Consider the following 17,060-nt stretch of genomic DNA (forward strand, 5'->3'; position numbering starts at 1 on the left):
ACAGTACACTGTCATTCAAGCAGCCAAACAGTTAACCTATTATTTGGAAATATATCCATAAGAACAACAAAAACGATTACGAAACATTTACAATGTAATAAATTGGTCATGAAGGTAGCTATAAATTCAAAATCCCTTACTCGAAAAACAGCTTATGTGGTTGACGGACAAAATACATGACAAGAGGGACGGTCTCAACCTTCTGTTATTCACAAACAGTTGAGGTTTGGGATCACGTCTAAGGATGGACCTACAACACAATGCAATATTCCTCCTTGCAAATGTCCTAAATGAAAGGTGACAAAGTCAAATAATGAAGGTTCAGGGTCCTTTCTCCATTGGTTATAAGGGTCCAGCCCAGGCTTTTAGCCGTCACACAGTCTCTGGGACTCCTTAACCAGAAATTCCTGGTAGACCTGCCACTGGTGGGAGGTTGAAGACAGCCTGATCAGTGTGTCCACTAGAGTGTTCTCCTTGCTGGCCAGATGGGCCGCAGTCCCCTGGCCAGTCGACCAGGTAGGGAAAGACATTTATGCCTTCCCTCCGGAGGCAAGCCGCCACTACTGCTAGCAGATTGGTGAAAACCCTGAGTGCCGTAGAAAGACCAAAATGAAGGACTCAGAACTGTTAATGACAGTTCCCCACTTTGAATCTCAAGTGCTTCTTGTGCTTCCTGTGTATAACAACATGAAAGTAAACCACCTGAGATCCAGGGAAACTAGCTAGTCGCTCACGTCCAGCGTCTGCAGGGTTCTGGGATAGGGTGACCATCTTAAACTTGTCCTTGTGCAAGTTTAAGTTTCGGAAGCAGCAGATCCAGGATGGATCTCAGACCTCCAACCTGTTATGGACAAGTTTTCACAGAGCACACTCAGAATGGTGGCTTACCTTGAGTGTACTGGGTGGCAGGTATTGGCAGATAAGTAGAATCCTACAGTCTGCAAAGCTTGACAGAGACTGGGGCATGCAGACAAGGGCAGAATATGGGTATACAGGCGCAACTATTGAGAATACATACATTCAGTCTTTTGTTCTGTTCTGACACTCAGCACTTTTTTATCAGCAGTTATGAACTGTTTCAGCACTTTATGTAGTAGTATAACTTTATTTGGAGGACAAGCCACCATCAAAGTAAGTGCAGTTTACAATACAAAAGATTAAGACCAGTAACCCCTTGTGAGAACCACAACATACAGACATCCCTCCCCGACACGCCCCTCCCCCCATCTACTGCTTTCCCATTTTTTCACTCGTAGTACACCCCAACAGTCTCTTCTTGAGTGCGGCTCTTTAGAATTTTGAGATCAGTAACATGTTCAGGGAGGGTGCAGCATTTCAGGGCTTGTACGGCTAAGAGGGTTGGAAAGTGTGCTAGATGATTCCAAACCGGGGCAAGCCAACGCCTCCTTGCCAAAGCGTGGGCTTTACAAAAAAAGAAGAGATGCTCCTCGTCCTCATGCCCTCCTTGGCATAGCAGACATGAGGGTGAGGAAGAAGGACCACTCTTCCACTTAGAGGACTCATGGGCCAGCAGGAGTATGCCTAATCGAAACTTGGCAAACCCAGATTTTAATTTTGCTGACATCCAGAGGTCCAGAAATACCTCCGACCCACAGGTGTCATTGAGCAACCGGTAAGCCCTTGCTTTTTTTCCCCTTTAGGCAGTTATCAAGCATTTTACGCCAAGCCCATTCTCTAAAGTTATTCTTTTTTTTAACCATTTTTATTTTTCAATGGAGACATAATCAATTACAACATATGATCGTTATACCTTGTTGTTATAAAGCATAGGCCAACTTTCCATTCAGGGTTAACGTCACCCGTTGCTGCGTGGAATGTCTCCAATTTCTTCTTCTGTGATTCATCATCCCTCCCTCTTCCCCACTGACCCTTTACAACTTTTGTAACAGTTTTGAAGAGGTAAAAATATTTTAACTTTCAACAAATGTGCAAGAGTATAACTTTTGATATTATGAGTCCACATTATAATTTTGTTGTCTGTTACTATACAATAGGTATCTCCCAGTTTTATCGTTTCATTCTTAATTTCCTTCCCCACTCCCTTCCCCGCTACTCCTTTTGGAAGGGGGGCCAAGTGGATAAGCGTCTCTGCAGTGTCTAATTCTTTCATACATAAGTTCTTGGGTGTAGATATTACACAGTTAATTCCCTCTTCCACTTTATTTTTCCCCTCCTTGTTCTCTTTTTTTTCTTCGTCGTGCTGATTTAAGTGATCGATATATTTGAGGGTTCATGGTTTATAGAAGTGGGCTTCCCTGTCTCCAATAAAGTCTCTGAAGGGGGACCATATGGATAGATATCTCCGATATGTTTCTGTTCTTATGGAAGTTACCTTCTCCATTGCCAATACTCCCTATAGTTTCATCCACCACCATGGTGTCGTCGGTCCTTCTAGTGTTTTCCACCTTTGCGCTAATGTTATTCGCGCTGTTGATAGTAAGTGTGTTATTAGTGTGGATATATGCCCCGATGCTGCATATATTCCCTTTGCCTCTACTCCCAGCAGGACCACCTTAGGTGATAGTGGTCTCTGCCAGTAATGTCTTTGATGTGTCCCAGTATCTCCTTCCAGTAGGTAATTGCTTTGGGGCATGTCCACCACATGTGGAATAGATCTCCTCTCCATCCACATGGTCTCCAACAGTTTGGGGGATATTCTGGATTTATTTTGTGTAGCCTGTGGGGGGACATGTACCATCTGTAGCATAATTTATATGCAGCTTCTTTAATTGCTGTGCATTTGGAGGATCTCTAAAGTTATTCTTAAGTGCCTCCTTGTAGGCACAGCCCAGTTTTGTTGGGTCACTCCAAAGATCCCTCAATCCAATATTAGAGAGCATAGTTCTTACATGCTTAAACCAGGGGAGATTCCCTCCGCCTGGCATCGCGAGAACCTCCTTCAAACGCTCCCTAAATAAAGCCAGAGCTTTCCCTATTGCTGCCCCCCCTATCACCACTTTGAACGCATCCCAAAGCGTACCATTGCTCCCCACACTCCCCAGATTGTGCTCAAAATAGTAATCTATCACATCATGCAAATATTCCTCAAACTCGCCCTCCTTCAATGCCTCTACCCTCAGCCGCCATGTTGGTATCGGAGCCCTCCTGTAGGAGTATGCCAATGTGGCTAGTACTGGTGCATGGTCGGATAATGTGCGTGCCTTAATAGGTATCCCCGTAAAGTCTTTCAGAGATTCTATGCCCATGAATAAGTAATCTATTTGTGGAAATATTCCATGTGGTGCGTTATAATGTGTGTTATCTCTATCATCGCTGTGTACCTTCCTCCAGACTTCCGTCAGCTGCAATCGGGTCAGGGTCATTTGTGATGCCTTGGCTGGGGGTGCTAGCTTCCTGTATTTGTCATCTATCTAGGAGCGGGTCCAGAGTGCAGTTGAAATCTCCCGCCCAGATGAACGTTCCTTCTCTGTATTGGGCTAGTTTGGGTGCAAGTTTCCTAAAGAAGTCTGCTGCATCGTGATTTGGTTCCTATATGTATTAATTAGGCATATTTCCTTACTCTCCAGCATTCTGTGCACGATCACTAGTCTTCCTTCTGAGTCGCACTCTTGATTTATTAGCTGGAATGGGAAACCTGGGGCAACCCATATCAGTTCTCCCCTTGCATAGTCGAAATATGTGGAATGGTACACCTGTCTCCCGATCCCCCACCTCCCAATTCTTGTCCACTTTGGTTTGCTTCTCCCGTGTTAGGCGAGTCTCTTGCAGCACTGCTATCTTAACCTTCATCCTGTTTAGCCAGGTATATATTCCAAGTCTTTTAACATAGGCATTGAGCCCCCTAACATTCCAGGTTGCAATCGTGATCTCATCTGGCCCCATATTCACAGTGTTTCTTTTGGCTCCGCCATCCCATAGCTCTCTGTATGCCCGCTGCCGTATGTCTCCATCTCTCTGCCCCAGCTTGGAATATCTCATCTTCTCGTGGACCGGCCCTCTTCATCCTCTCCCCAATGTCTTCCCGTGTCTTTGTTCCCATAGGCCTAGGACTGGGGATGGTTCTCTGGCACTGGACCCTTTGCTCTTCATTGTATCTGTTGCCATTCGCTCCATTCTCTCTGCTTCTGCGTACTCTGCTTCCTCCACTGTCCGTGCCCACTACCAACCAACCAAACAATTGACTAACTATTAAACCAATGCCCAGCCACCCTCCCCCGGCTTCGCTTGGGCTTCGCTGCTTCTCTTGCTCTGCCCACCGTAGTGGGGCCAGCCTGCCGCAGCGTGATGCCTCAAAACTGACATTCTAACTCAAAAGACACACTGGGGTTGTGTACTTTATCGGCCCTTACGGCAGTCTTGGAGCACGTCTTTCTCTTATAAATTCCTTCTGGCTTACATTATGTTCTTTGTGTTGAAATGTGGCTGTTCCTATTGGTCCCCGCACTTGATCACCGGGGTAGATTCCCATCCGCATCAGCATTCCTAGGTCCTTGCTGGGGGATACACTGCTGGTACATCCATGTGTGGGCCTCCTCTGTTGTCTCAAAGAATCACTACCTGCCTCGATGTATCACCTTGAGTTTCGCCAGACATAGCAGCATGGAACGTATACCTGTTGCCCTAAGGCAATCTTTTGTCGGGCCGAATCACACTCTTTGCTTCTGGACCACAATAGTGTGATATGGGTATATAGTGAATCTGGAGTAGTTCCTGGTGATCACTCCCCTTTCTCTCGAGAATGTCAATTTCTTTTCCCTTCAGGGAGGCGATTGCTTCTAGTACAGGTCCTTCGCTTTCAATCCCCACTTGTGCGGTGCTCGTCGTAGCCATCGCTGTGTTTTACTGGACAGGTTGTTTGTCTAGTGAAGGAGTCTATGCTGATTTGTTTGCCTCTTCCTCCTTTTTGTCTTATTTGGCATTCTCCCCTTGCAGGTTTGAGGTGCTGCTTTCCCCCCCTTTTCCTCTTGTAGGCCTAGCCGCTTGGTCCAATGTGGGGGCAGGCGTCTACCACTTGCTGTGTTACACAGTTCAAAGTCCAGTATTGCTTCCTGCCCCAGTGCCAGCTCTGGGGCACCCGAGGGTCAAGCCCACCCTGGTGCCTAGTTCGCGGGCACACTTCGCCCTCTCTGGTCAGCTGTGCGATTTAGCCCAATGAAACCCAGACCACCAAAACATTTTTTTCCCTATCCTACTTATCCATATATTCGTCCACGGGTGGGTTGTGTTCTCCCACGTCGGCCGATCTGCTGTTTGCTCTGATGCCTCAATGTCTTCTACAGCGTCTTGTGGTCCCTTCACTCCCCCATACTCTATTGTAGGAGTCTGCTCATTACCGGGTCTCATGCTTGCTCCGCCGGATGGGACTTGCAAGGGCCGTGCCTCGCCAAATGGGACTTGCAGGGGCCGTGCCTGTGAGCCGATGGACACTCCCAGTATTAAGCGCTTTGTCCTGGGACCTGGTTCGGCCGGCCAGATGATCCTGTTCACCCAATGTACCCTCATGCAGCTTAGCGGCCACCTGCCAGTGTCCAAGTCCGTTGTTGTCCATGTGTAGCCTACGTCGAGGGGCCCACCGTTGTGTGCTTCCCCCCGGCCAGTGAGTGCACGTGCCGCTCACATGCCCTCCGCGTTCCTTCTATGATGTTTTGGGCTTGTAGGTTCCCAGTGGTTCTCCTCCTTATGCCCCTATGGGGTGGGAGGAGCCTCTCCCTCAGGGCCGGTCTCCTTCTGCGCCGGACATCTGCCCCGGTATCTTCACTCTCCGTAGCCTGTGGTTCTATGCCCTTGTGTGGGTTGTGTTCCTCGTGGTTCTTATTCCCTCCCCCCAGGGGGGAGCAAACTGGGATGCAAGTCATCCGGTAGATCCTCTCTTGTAGCTAATGATTATCCACTCACATGGGGCACTTGTTCCCTACCCACGTGTGCTGCTCATCAATTATCCTGTATTGTTGCTGTCTGTGTGAGCCCCACGTGTTAGATGTCCCAGAAGCAGTTGTGCTGCAGCCCTTTTTATCGATGCTTTCTCCCCCCCCCGTGTTGTTGTTTACCTTGTATTCTCCCCCCTGCGGATATCTGAGGGCTCGCTGGCGTTATCTGCCTCGGGTGTATGTCCCCGCAGCCTCCTCATATCACTTCGCTGCGGAAGCCTCTGTCGCTGTTCCGGGCCGCCGCAGTGTTATAGGCAGCTTCTTCAACTGCTGCTTCGCCTGCTACGGCGGGCCCAGGTGACCCGACTTTTTCATGTGAGCGCCGGCTGCACCCCCCATGCTTTCTGGGCTGTTGGGCTCTGGTCTTGATGTGCCAGCCCCCGTCGGGGTCACCAGGGTTGTGTGAACCCCCCTCCAGGGCGCTGCGTAGACATGTGCTGTCCCCAGCGCTATCCGCTCACACCTCCTGGAGCGGGAAGGGGGCTTTGCAGATCTTGCGTCTCCCTCTGCGCGTCTTCTGCAGCCCAACCCCGGGCCGACCCAAACAGGTCAGCTCTTTGGTGTGTGGACCCAGCCGTGAAGCCCAGGAGCCGCACCTATGCTGCCTCCTTCTCCGGCTCCCGGCGGTCTCCCCTCTCGCCTGGGGGTAATGCAGTCCTTGATGCTCCCGGCGTCTGCCTGGACCACACTTGTCGCCGGGGGTCCCATTGGCGGTGCTGCGCGTTGCCTCCCTCTTTCCCAGCGTCCGCCCTCAGGCTCTGGAGTGCGCTGGCTCTTCTCAGCTGGTCTGGGAGCTCGCGCCTGCCATTTTGGATCTCACGGGTGGGATCTTCTCCCGCAGATTTCACCTTGATTTCCTCTCCGATTTTCCACGGCAGGCTCCCCAGGTGATCCGTGGACGTTCCAACACCAGCCTTTATGCTTTTAGTTGCATCCCACAGTGAATTACGCCAGATTACACTGATGTTGTCTCAGGATCTGTTAGGAGCTCTCGAGCAGTGCCTCCTACAGCATGGCCGGCAAGCCACGCCCCTCCCTGCTTGCAACCTTGGTTCTAACACAGGCTGGATGGCATCAGTCTCTCTGACTCACCGCCCGAGCTGTCTTTACTGGCGCTGCTTTGTTGTAGGAGCCAAGGACAGTACCACAGCAGCAAACTCTCCTCCCTGCCATGGTTATGGACGCGGGAGAGCCCCGGCTTCCTCCGACACAAAATGCAGGTTTCTTCAGCTTTAGTCAAAGGTCTTATGTTTCTTATTTTCCAAGGTTCACAAAAGTAACGGTCTGAAAAGGTCAAGGGCACTTCCCTCCTTGCAAACCTATCTGGTCTCGCTGTGTTTCTCCTAGTATTAAACTGCCATCTTGGAACTGCTGCTTCCTCGTGTGCTTTGCCTTGCTCAGAATGTGCTTTTGTGCTGCACCTTTTATCCATGTGGGGAAGTGTGATGTAAGTAAGGTGTATGTAATGATCAGTAACTGCCTGACCTTGCCCGACTATTGTATTGGGACATGTCGGGTAAACATCTCTGGTGTTAGTCTGTTTTTCGCTCACGGCAGTGAGCTGTCCGTGAGAAAGTGTTTGTGTCGCGAAAGGGGGTGGTTCAGTTCCTAACTATCCTATCTGATATGATGGGGAAAGGGTGTTAAAGGCAAGGGGATACCGCGTCTCACTATCCCCTGTCCCACTCCAACTCCACGAACACCCCATCCAGGTGATCCTCCCGCACTGGCCCACCCCCAGAACTGGATCCAAAAAGCAATGGACTGTCTTTTTTTATTTATTTATTTTAAAACGTATTTGTTATAGTTGTAATTACAACTTTACAAACTTTTCAACGTATGAATAAGAACAGTTAATTTGCCAATAGGTCCGGTTAAAATTAAAAATTGTGTTTCATCACAATTGAAGTTTTAAAAGATAATTAATTGTAGTTATAGTCAGCGGTATAGGTCGTGCACTTAAGATAATTGACCACATAGAGGCAGTGGATAATGTACGAAAAGTTTCAAGGTACTTTCCAAAATTTTCGCTTCTTAGTTCAGTAAGCTCCTGGCATTGTTTGTTTGTTTTATTTTCTTATATAGCGAGCCAAACCCAAGGGTATCTGGGCGCTTTACTTGGGTACAAAGTTACAATGATATACAGATACAGAGGTAAATACAATACATGATAAAATAAGATAAAGAGTATGTACAGAAGTATACAGGAATACACATGATGTAGAAAATGTACAATATCTACGGTTTCAGGACATAGTGGAGGTTAAGTGTTCCAAGGTTTTTTTCTCGTTTTTTTTACCGCAAACTACAGATCGTGTTGTTATATGCCTTATTTCTCATTGCTATTACCGTTCTTGTTGGCCATAAATTAAAACGTACAGTCATTATTTGCAACCAGTATACCGCATTTGGAAACTTTTGTAAATATTTCAGTATTTCATTGAATTTTTTAGGTATGAATAAGCCATGGGCGTGTAGTTCATATTGTTTGAATAACTCTTCCGTCTCGGCCCAGTCCTTGTGCCATAGTTTGCATTTCGTCGTTGTGGATTCAATTTTAAAGTATCATCATCTATACAAGCTTTTTCCATATTTTCCATGCACGCTCTTTGCCAGTCCTTCAGCTTACTTCTTGAACTGTCTTCGAGAGCTTGAATTAGGTAATATATAATGGTTCCTTTAAATTATTTTTCCATTAAGCATTTCCTGTAAAGAGAGATTGAATTCCATTCGACGTTTGCCTTTAAAGAGATGAGGCCTACCTCCTATCTTATAGCTGGCATTGGAAAGCTTTTCAGTAGTGTAAGTAGTCTCTTCCAAAAATAACCTTTGAGGTATTTCCTTTTCGGATGATTATCTAAAAATTTTGATCGCGCTCCATATGTCATAGCTGGAATGACTTTTTGTTTGTAGAACATGAGAATTGGTTGGTAAGAGAATTTACTGTATTTTATATGAATCATTGTCACTTGGGATCGTAGTGTTGTCATTTTATATTTAATTTCAATTTTATACTGTTCTTCTGTTTTACTGTCATTTACGTTTATTCCTAAGTATTTGTATTCGTGTACGATTGGCAGAGGTGTATTATTGATAACCCATTTGAATCTCCGATTTGTGTTTTTATTTAAGCTTTTGATTTTTAATATATTGGATTTTGGTACGTTTATTTTTCATTAATTTCACACTGCGTTTTTCTCCAGTGCTTCAAGTAATCTTTGGAGGCCCATGGGTGTTTTATCTAATAATACAAGATCATTGGCATATAACAGCCATATTATCTCACGGTTATGCAATTTGGGTGGGAAGATTATTGCCATGTTAAGATGTTGTCCGATGTCTTTTATAGAAAAGGGTGGGCGCTAGTGTACATACTTGTTTTAACCAACAGAATGTATTAATGGCATCTGAGAGAAGTCCCTCGTTATTTAGTTTAATCCTGATTGGGGTTCTGCTGTAGAATTGTTTTAGCAAATTTAGTATATTGGCGGGGCATTTGGCTTTTTCTAATTTCTTCCAAAGTATCTCTTGATATTGAATCGTAGGCTTGCCTAAAATCGATAAAGGCAAGAAATGGACATTGTTTCTTGGCTACCGCTTCATTTATAAGTGTGGTGATAGTAAGTAGGTTAGGTGCTGTACCTATTCCGCTGATGAAGCCTGATTGATGGTGGTCGAGCATATTCTTTTCTTTAAGCCACGCAGTCAGATCTTTTAGTATTAGCATTGCAAATATTTTGCCTTGGTGTCAAGTAAAGCCAAAGGGTCGATAATTAGATGGTTGCCTTCAATCTCCTTTTTTATATATAGGTATATGTATGGATAGTTTCCAAGTTGTTAGAGTAATACCTGTCCTAGTTATATTGCGGTAGATTTGGTAAAACATTTCTGAGCATAGCTCTGGGTGTGCTTTAATTGTCGTGTTTGATATCCCATCTGGGCCAGGGGCTCTTGATGTGCTTAACTTTTATTTGAAGTTGTAAATCCAGAACATCAAAGGATAGTTTAACCATATTATTTGCCCCATCACGCGATAAAATGGGGCTTGTTTTATTTTCAGTGATTAGTATAGTAAAATGGGATTTCCATGTTGATTTGCTAATGATATTTATTAAATGGGACGATGTTCCAGTTCTAGCTCCTTCCTTGAGCAGACTCCATATTTGAGCACTGGATTTTGTTGTTATGAATCTAAGCATTTAATTTTCTCTTTGTTTTATCATATATTTGTGCTGAATTATGACATTTTTGTATTGTGTGCGTATATTCACTATCTTTTTATACTCAGTTATTGAGTCAGCTTTGATGTTTTTTAGTTCTAGTCTTCTCTGTTTTTTCCTGTCCTTAATAAATCGGGTCAAATGTGTATCTCGTAGTGAAAGTGGGGCGGTGGCCGGGGGCCGATGTTTGGAAGAAAAACAATAGATTTTCTGTATATAGATCTTCTGTCTCTTGTGTGCTGTTTTCAACATGTTTAGAAATGTCCCAAGTTTGGGTTTCATCCACTTGATTCGATTTCTACCTTCTGATATTTGTATAGTGTTCTTGTAGAATTCTCTTGGTATCTGATTACATTGCATACATGTAAATCTAACATGTTATGATCGCTTTCGTCTGTGTTGATGACAGTGAATTGTTTGACGATGTTTAGGATGGTGTTGGACATATATATGTCGTCTACATTGGAATTAAATTTATTTCTTTTCCATGTCACCCGAGGAGGTATATCACCATCTATGTTGCCGTTAAGCATAGTCATGTTTCTGTATGACATGTTTATCCATATCTTCATTTTCGAAGGCATCCATTTTTTGGTTTGTGATAGACCTCTTATGTTCAAATCACCCACTATTATTGTCGATTGTATTTGTGGGTCTTTGGCAATCATATCTAGGCATTTAATATGACTGAAGAAAAGGTCTTCTGTTATCTGCACTGGATTCCAGTATACGTTAATTATAGCTGTACATGGTGCTAATGGATGTGAGGTGTTATTGAATTCCAATTTTAGCAATTGTATACATGGATGCGGTGATAGCCAAGGCTTTATTTTTCCAAGTGCATCGATTTTTAGAGCTACGAGCAGTCCAGCCATTGGTCTCCCTTTGGCTTCTTTTACCGATGTTATCCAGCTTATTTCATAATTGGGCCATGTCGGTGGCTCGGGTATTCATGTTTCTTGTAATAATATCAGGTCATATGCATCCAGATGATAGTTTTTGCTGGTTTTCGTTAGATGGGTATAGCCTCTGGTGTTCCATATTGCGATTCGTAGGTCGCAACCGCCTTTGGCGGTTGAACATTATTCTTTCTGTTTTTGTCTATTTGATTTGATTGATTGATTGTTCTAACAATGTACATTTGGTTTCTCTATCTTTTTTGCTTCTTTTCCTAGGTGGACTTCTCTTTCTAAACAGCCCAAGGCTTCCTGGCATCAGACAGATATGACTTTATGCTCATTGAAGTTTGTGTTAAGATTCTTTTTCGTATTCCTGTCTCTGTATTCTGGTCGCTTATGTTCTTTCTTTTATAATTTTAACAGATATCCCATTTTTAGCTAGATTTTCTTTGCATATTATTTGTTTAACAATAAGCATGTTGTCAGGGGTGCAGAGTCCATTCTTTTGTTTTTAGTTATGTAAACTGTCTCACTATCCTTTGATCCGATTTGTTTAAGATTATAGGTTGTTCCGAAAAGCTCTGTCTGACATGTTCACCATTATCTTGTCTTGAATTTTGAGGTTACAGTGGTCACTTTTTATTACTTTGGGGCAAACAACCATATCGCCTTTTGTGTTATTTTTTCCAGCATTCTTGTGTTCCCTTGAGTTTATGTTTTTTCCATTGCTTATTTTTATCTGTTCAACGTCTTCTTTATGATTTTTGTGAAGTGTTATTCGTCTCTGTTCCAGAGTTTGGAATTGTGTATTGGTACAGCTGTACTCTCTTGATAGAGCTTTCATTATATCCGAGGAAATGTCTTCAGCAGGTTCCCATGTTTCACTCATTTTTGAGCAGTGTTGTGACAGAATAGGTTGATGATATCATGATATCGTCAAGATCTTCATTTTGCTTTATCAATAGTGTATTCATCCTATTTCTGTCTTCAACATTGTTTGTTGCTAACTCAGGTAATTTATTACATAAATGAGTAGTTTTTGCCTGGGGGAGGTGTGGTTAAACCTTTAATTAATGTTTTGGCTCCCTTCATCTTTGAATTTTTTTTTCCTCGTAGATTTTTCGATTTCCTTGCGTTTGATTAAACGTATGTCTTAGATTTGGCTTTTCTTTTCTTTTTTGGCTTTAAGAAAACTTTGAATATGGGATTGAGGTTACCAGTTATTTCCTTTTCAATTGTGACCTGCTCTGTTTGTAAGGTTTCACCATTGTGATCAAGATAGGTTTCTTCGTTGGTTGTCTGAATGATGTTAATAGGTTCTTGCAGGTGGTTTGTGGGAGATAAATCGCCATTACCATCGTCATTTGGCAATTCCATGTTTGCAATTTCACAATCTGCTATACATTTTTATGTTGAGCGGTTGTATATTTGCCCTTTAAAGATAGCTTGCATATTTTTTGTAATCTCATATTCTGTTGATTTAGTTCCACAAAGATGTGATCAAACTGTAAAGTAATGTTATTCAGCAAGTTAGTATTTTGTTCTATTTTGTTGTCCATGTGTTTGTATAATTTAGATAAAGAAAAGACTGTTGTTCATTGCCACCAAAGTTATTTCATAGGCCGGGATAGGTATTTGTGTCAAGCCGAAAGAGGGTATTGGAACTGATTTTATAAAAGATGTATCTTTTGATACAGTTGAGTTAAATAGCTAGATTGGGGAAATCCAATGCATTATTGGGGATTGCCATAGATTAGAGGCTCCGTTATTGCTTGGTGGCAATTGTGTTTCGTGGACAGTAAATCTTTGTGAGGTATTTCTTACTTCGCTGTTTGAGAGTTTGCATTAATGTTTGTGCGTCCATCTTGTTGTTCATTGGCCGTAGCGTCAATGTTAGATATTTCATTTACATTTGTCATGTCCCCCTTTCCCACTGTTATTTCCGTTGGTGTCGAGAAATCAGTGTTTAATATTTCAGAATATTATCTTGTGGTTATTCTAGGTATCTCTGGTTGGATCTTGTCATCACAAATTGTTGCTTGTGCAGTTTTCGCTTGGCTGCTCAAATAGATGCATTCCCTTTCCCTGGATTCGATGTCGATAGGAGAGTTTTGAGTCTTGCACATTAGAAGTTCTTCGTCTGATATTAATTGCTGTGGTCCATTAAGGTTGATGGTATCAGTTGTTAAAATTAAATTAGCTACTTGTTGTGGACCGCTTTCTTGGCCCTTTATAACAGGGTTTGTGTTGGATGCTTCAATTTTCATCAGACTATCCTTGTTTAAAAATTGTTCTTTGTTCGTTGAGGGCCAGAAGTTCCTAATATCTGTGCACATTGATTTAGAACGTGTGTTCTTTTTATTTCTTCTATTGAAGGCGGGCCCTTAGTTTTCAGATTGAGTATGCGCTTGGTGTAAAGGGTTGTTCATGTTCGAGGGCATTTCCGTTTTAAGATTATACATGGGTTTAGCCGCAGATAGAGGTGGCAATGAAAGCTGTTTTGTTATATCAGCTTGTTAAAGATGGAGTGCCGGCGAGGGGTGTCAGCTGCTCAGCTGAACAGCACTCGCCAGAAGCACAGACACAGAAGCGTGCACGCACGTATCTGTATATTTAACAGGTTGCTGGAAACAAGGGGGAGGGGCTTCAATCTGTGAATATCAAGGCAATGGGTAAACCAATGTTTTTGGGTCACAGTTACAGGATTAAGTATATTGAAATAGCATACCAGTGTTTGTAGAGGATCTTTCCAAACCAAAGCTAATGATTCAGATCAAATGCTGCAGCGTCGTAATTGTAGCAGGATCTCCAGCAGAGTCATCAGGCAGAACAGTTCTCACCAGAAGCACTCGCACACAAAGGCTGTGTCCTGGCCACCTGGATGACAGATCCCCGGAGACTAGCGGGTGAGACACCTTCAGGCTTCTCAAATTACCTATTTGCAGCCTGCTAGGAACACCCTGGATGTCTAGTGCCTCTCCCCGACACTCACCAGTCCTCAGCGTTGTTCCTTGGCCTCTCCTGCTGCTTCTTTCCTGATATGTAGGTCGGCAGTCCAGCTTCAGCATGCCCTGCTCGCACACTGGGGCCTGGCTTGCACACGCTAGTAGCTCTTCTGTCTTTGTGTGGATGCGGACAGCGTCCTGCTTTCTCCTGCTCTTTTTCAGTTCCGGCTGATGGTTACTCGACACAGAGGCTCCCACACCTGTGAAAGCCCATTGGGCCAACTCTCCTTGGGCTTTACAGGCTCTATGGGCGGCTAGCCGGCGTTCTGGATCCTCCACAGGTCCCACCAGGGCTGCATCCTTCTGGAAAGGGTCTCCTGCTGGTCCCTCCCCCACAAGCCTTCGTGTTTCTCCCTGTGGTGTTCTCTGGCTCTCTCTTTATACACCTGTAACCAATTAACAGGTTGCAGGTGTGGATCCACAATTAGGCTTACTGTCAGGGTACAGCCCCGATTAAGACCCTGTGTCTTCAGACCACCTTGCCCAAATGCTGGACAATCTGCTCGCAGAATTAGACACCCCCTTGTCTCCAAGAAGTCTACTTTTCTGACCAGACCCTTTCGGGTAAAACAGCATTTGGTGACGCCTCACACTATGGCTTCGTGTGCACGCACTCGTTCTTTCAGAGAACGTTATGGATGGTCATGGAAACACTGGCAACCAATGCACAGACGTTTACTCTTTGGCGTACGGCGAGGCGCCATGCGTGCAATCAGCTGTTCATGATTTAAGTGCCGCCCAGCTCACAAGACGCTGCTTCTGAATTTGTTTATGAAAGCTGCACTGCGTTTTACGAATTCCTGTCCCTTGGTATTTTGATTCATTGGCCTGTTTATTGGACTTCCTGCTCTGTCTCCTGTCTGGTCCTAAGATTTGCTTGGTATTTTGGACTCGGAACGTTACCTGGACTCCATTGGTCTTCCTTTGTGCTTCTGCTCCCGCCTGTTGCTGTCTTTCGGAACTTCGTCTGGACTGCCTCGGATTTCCCTCTTCTGTTTCCTCGTGGCTCATGCGCACAACAACGCCTGAAACTCCAGTCTCTTCATTTCTTTGGATTTTCACGCATCAGTGTTTGGATTGCAACGGACATTTACTTTGGACATTGGCGCATCGGTGCAAGGATTAAGGACCTGGTTTAGGCGTCCTCGTTTCGGAGGTGTTAGGTATAACTCTTTGGACTTCCTTTACAGGCATCCTCGTGCCAGCAGGAATAGGGGTGCTACAATTCTTCTGGAACCTTGTCCTTTTACACCTTCTGCTGTTTGAACGTGGGCCATTCCTCAGGTCTCTTCATCTCTCAGTAATCAGTAAGCAGAGTAAAATCTTCTCAAATCTACTGTTGTTATACATTATGCCTGAGTAACAGTCTGTTCTGTTTCCGAGGGTTACGCCTTATGTCCTTGCCTGAAACACTAGACAGATCTAAACCACACCATAGTGAACACCTTTGTTGTGTTCATGTTTAGCCCTCCATCTGTTTACTGCCATTTGCTTAATCCTTTGTTTTCCTTTGCAGCCAGCGGTGTACCCGGGCGTAACTCATCTTTCGGGCAATACTCACCTCAAACTGTCCTTTAGTTCTCTTGAGGGGTATATTGTCAGGAAGAATATTTGCTACACGACGTGTCAAGCCACCACTTCTGACTTAGCCCTTTGGTCTAACACTTACTTGACTATGATTAAGGGATCATGCCTGACTCAATACTCTGCAGGCATCTTCCTCGTCCCAGTACCAGAGTAGTAAAATTAAGGTGTAGTGTTCATTACTCTGTCTGCCTCTTCCTCGTCCCAGTAGTTTCAAAGCTTAAATGTGTGGAAATGAGGGGGGAGGTCTTGCAGTAGCCCATAAAGGTCGGGGGAGGGTGAGGTTGGTTTTCTATAGGGAAAGGGGGATACCATGTCTCGCTTGTGAGTACCCCACTAACAATGTCTGAGGGCACTCCTCCCAGGTGGTTCCTCCACCCCCAGGGTCAGGATCCAAAAGCACTGGCCTTTCCCAGACCACCTGAGAAGAGGATCTCGGGGGGGATCGGAATGAGGATACCCTCAGGTTTCTCACAGGGCTCACTCATGCCCCCTTAGGCCTTTGACTTGGAACACTATTTTAGCGAATTGCAAGCTGTCGCCTCAAATCCTCAAAGCCCAGTCTTCTTTAGGAAAAAAGTCTCACTCAGGGTGAGACCCTCTTAGTCAACCCAAGGTCGTTTGAGAAGGGAATAGTTCCTTACCTGTAACTCCATTTCTCCAGCATTGGTATCTTTCATGGATTCACATGCTTAGACTATTCCCCGTCGTCAGGCTGGGAATCCTCGGTAAGTTATGTAGACATTTTCCATAGGAAAACTTCAGACACTTTTGTGTTCCATCTACGTCGTTTTGGACCGCGTACGGCCGCGCCACTAGGACGTCGAGGTATAAATAGCCCCACACCCGCGGCTCCCTCAGATTTCGGCCCCCAAAGTAGTATAGGGGGATCTCTGGTTTGCATGTGTAGGGGAGGCTGGTGGGCGCATGTGAATCCATGAAAGATACCAATGCTGGAGAAATGGAGTTACAGGTAAGAAACTATTCCCTTCTCCAGCATTGGATCTTTCATGGATTCACATGCTTAGAATAGATTGTGTAGCAGTATCCCCCAACATTGGAGGTGGGTATGCAAACCAATATCGCAATAACCATAATGCATATTTATCATGGCAAAACATCACACTATAGTATGTTAACAGTGAAAACAGCACACTTAAAAGTACATTAGCCGAAGGATGTGACCCCTTAATTGGGGCTTACCTTATTGAAACAGGTGCCGTAGCACTGCACGATCCATCTGTGTATCCTCAGCATGTTGCTGCTCAAGGCAATAATGCTGGGTAAACGTGTGTGGTACCGACCAGGAAGCCGCCTGACGGATATCTCCCAGAGGAATTCCAGACCACAATGCCGTGGATCTCGTCGAATGGGCCCTTGGACGCTTCTCCAGCGGTTTCCCGGCTTTTGAGTGACAAAAGGAAATAGCAGACGACACCCATC

At 44.7% G+C, this 17,060-nt stretch overlaps 1 protein-coding gene across 1 annotated transcript in view; it reads right to left on the minus strand.

Moving 5' to 3' along the window:
• VPS13D (vacuolar protein sorting 13 homolog D) overlaps nt 1-17,060 on the minus strand; it is a 3,263,180-nt gene that overhangs the window by 2,205,845 nt on the left and 1,040,275 nt on the right. The gene's annotated exons all lie outside the window — the stretch shown is intronic.

Source organism: Ambystoma mexicanum, chromosome 8 (assembly GCF_040938575.1).
Source record: "Ambystoma mexicanum isolate Mex_15411 chromosome 8, UKY_AmexF1_1, whole genome shotgun sequence".
In the NCBI taxonomy this organism is placed as follows: Eukaryota; Metazoa; Chordata; class Amphibia; order Caudata; family Ambystomatidae; genus Ambystoma; species Ambystoma mexicanum.